Source organism: Cyprinodon variegatus, unplaced genomic scaffold (assembly GCF_000732505.1).
Source record: "Cyprinodon variegatus isolate N-32 unplaced genomic scaffold, C_variegatus-1.0 Scaffold232, whole genome shotgun sequence".
Lineage (NCBI taxonomy): Eukaryota > Metazoa > Chordata > Actinopteri > Cyprinodontiformes > Cyprinodontidae > Cyprinodon > Cyprinodon variegatus.
In genome coordinates this window covers 777,606-781,292 of record NW_015150685.1, presented here as the reverse complement: position 1 = coordinate 781,292, position 3,687 = coordinate 777,606, and positions in this window count along the sequence as shown.

Genomic DNA, 3,687 nt, shown 5'->3' with positions numbered 1-3,687 from the left:
CGGAGTTAGATGGGGGGCCAGAGATGGCCATGCCCCCCCTTAGCCAATCATTGGCCACCCCCTACCATTTTTTCCCTTCTAATACAGATGGTGGCAGCAGTAATACTCTAAAGTGGAATATTCAAAACCTTTTAATTTTTCATACATTAACAATTACTTCACAAAAACACTGTTATTAATTATGCACATCAATGTACTAATGTTAAAGACGATAAGTACAGAATTCATGATCTTTAAGAACTAGATTTTATGTTATATGGGATAAAGAGAAAGTTGTGTGTCCCTGCAAATCATCTAGAAGTCTTCAGTGAAATCATAGATAACTATTATAGTAAAAACGTATTAAATAATCAATGAATGTAGATATTAGTACTTGTAAATGTCAATTTTATGCATAAAGTAGGTAAGTAAAGACAATGGAAAAGATGTTCGCTCCAGAACTCAAACCTGAAAGGATTTTATCCACTATACCTTTAATCTAGAAAGCACGGATGTTGAAATATATGTGTCTATTTGTTAGAAAAAGGCTGTAGGAAAGTAAAGTTAGTCTTTATTTAGCGAATATGGATGTTGTGCTTGTTATTTTTCATTGTTGGAATAGTGTAGTTTGACCCTGAGGCTCTGGCGCCTATCCGCTTACGGCCACCCCTCAGTGTACATTGGTTAATGCCTGGCCACCCTTATAAAATTGTTCTACCTACGCCTCTAATTGTAGCATGGCATAGACAATTCACGTTTACAGTTTAAAGAACACCTGCTTGCTTCTGATGATTTCCTTTAGCTAACCAATGAGTGTTTGCGTTATATGACTCATCAAATTACACTAGTTTTCACTAGATGTGGATGGAGCCAATGATCTGCATTGGATGGCGCACATGACGGGAAATAAATATTTATAAACATTAAACCCAAGCGAAGAATAATGAGTAACGTTTGTTTTAAAAAATAAAGGAATAGAAAGTACAGACACTTGTGTGAAAATGTAATAAGTAGAAGTCAGAAGTAGGTAATAAGTAATAAGTAATGGAGTAAAGCCCAGATGATCAGAATCAGAATCAGAAATACTTTAATAATCCCAGAGGGAAATTACTTTTGTTACACGCTTTAGTTACAGTTTTACATGATATATACACACATCCANAAGTGCCTTGAGATGACATGTGTTGTGAATTTGGCGCTATATAAATAAACTGAATTGAATTGAATTGTTTGCGTTATATGACTCATCAAATTACACTAGTTTTCACTAGATGTGGATGGAGCCACCATTTGTTTTAGATCTACTGTAGCAAAACTGAATGGAAGACATTTTATATGTGAAACTCACAGAACACGATTGGTGTACTTGTACTCAAGAATTTGAAGAGAGGTATATATATTTTTTTGGTAACTGGGACAGATAAAAAAAAAATCTACAATAAAACCACCAAAGTTACAATGCACATATACAGTAGTTTGCAATAATAGTTCTGGACCATTTGGAGCAAAACTGAGAATGTAAGATATTTTTTATGTGCAACTTGTAGAACAGAATTTGTGTACTTGTACTTAAAATTTGAACAGGTGTAAAAATAATTCTACCTGTGATTTTTTTCCCCCCTTAATTCTACAAATACAAAACTTAGACCGTAGCTCTCTCTACAACTTCAAATTCACAATTACAATGCACAAATAGTTTTGAAACAAAATAACCTTCATGTTTTTGGTTCATCCATGGTTTTACCAGTGTTACACTCTGATATTTTTATTATTCTACACAACATGAAACAGTTTATGATTCATAAGAACTTTCATTATATTGTTAAAAAGAAAAAAGAAAAAAAAAAGACAAATCAAATAATTGTTGAGACTGGAACTACCTTAGCTTGACACCAGTCTAACAAGCTACATATAATGACAGGTGTCCAGAACTGTTGAACATAGATTGATTTCTGATCATGCCGTAGACTGATGAATGAAATCTGTCTGTCCTCCTCATTGACAAAATTTTGATTTAGACTTAGACAACTTTTAATGTAATTTTGCAGAAATGAAAATAAATGAAATATTGTTTTTTTTTTTATAGCTTTCAGACAGTAGCTTAGCAGCAAAATGAACATTTTCATTTCATAAAGTGCAGCAGTGATCAAAAAACATGGTGCAAAAAGCGCATTAAAATGGAAGTTCAATGCATTAATATATATGGTGCAAATATGCAGTGTTTTGGTTTGTGACAGGATTTAGAGTTTTCTCAAAAGTCCGTTGTCTGATGACGGTGGGGAACAAGCTGTTGCACAATCTGCTGGACCTGCAAGCCTTGTCCCAGAGGGCAGCAGGGAGAACAGTCCATGGTGGGGGTGTGAAGTGCCACAGATGGTGTTACGGGCTCCGGACACGCAGTGCTGGGAATAAATGTCTTTAATGTAGGGAAGAGGAGCCCAGATGTTCCTCTCTGCTGTTCTCACCACTCTTCTCACCTTCTTCCAGTCTGAGGCGCTGCAGCCTCCACACCACAGTGAGACAGCTGGTCAGAACGCTCTCTGGTGCTGCTGTAGAAGGTGGTGAGGATGGGTGGGGCTCTCCTCATCCTCACAGGAAGTACATGCGCTTTTGTGTTTACAGTCCAGGTGAGGGTGTCTGTGATGTGCACCACCAGGAATTTGGTGCTGCTGACCACCTCTACAGCTGAGCTGTTGATGACCAGTGGAGGGTGGTTAGGCTGGTTCTCCCTGAAGTCCAAGATGATCTCCACGTTCAGGATCAGGCTGTTTGCACCAGCCCACCGGCTGCTTCACCTCCTCGCTGTAGTTCTGATCGTTTTCGTCTCTTATGAGGCCCTCCACCGTGGTGTTGTCTGAAAACTTCAGACAACACCACGGTGGAGAGCAGCAGAGATGGCATCCTTGGTGGAGTGGTTCTATCGGTAGGCAAATTGGAATCGGTCAAATGTTGGGGGGTGCAATATATTTTTTTTATTATAACTAACTTCAGCGTGTTTGACCGTCCAATCATAGACCCCAATTCAGTGGCTCATCAGATGTTTGTAAGGTGAGCTTCTCAGGAGTGACAGCGATGACAGCCAATCACAAAAGAAAACACAGTGAGCCAATCAGGAGCTTTGGGGTGGTCTTAACTCAGGGAAGTGGGCTTCAGCTTGAACTGTGATTTTCCGCATGGTCCGAGTGCTTAACGAACGTCTGTGAACTTTAGTGTACCATTGTTTTTGGACAGTAAAATGTGCATGGGACCAAAACGGAGGATTGATAAAGTGCAGGGGACATGACCCCCCCAATCCCACCCCCAAAACTACGTCCATGGTCCATCTATTTATATAAAATAAGCTATAATATAAATCCAATTTTTAATCATGTTGCTCTGAATCTACATTTAACTGTCTAAGAAAAGAACAACAACGGCCAAGTTAATGGTAAAAACGTTCAAAAATATAAGTTACCTACATTGAATTAAATTGTGTCCTATAAACTCAATATTAGAAACAGGAAGTTTTATTTTGAAAAGCATCCACATGTTGTGCTTTGCTTGCCTGCTCGGAAATCAGAATTCCAGGTGTCATTTTTAAGAAGGAAATACCCCCTAGAATTTTTTTTTTTTTTTTTTTTTTTTTTTTTTTTTTTTTTTGTATGTTGTTGTTGCACTTGTTTTTTCTTGTATACTCATATAAATAATAAATAATAAAGAAGAAGTAAG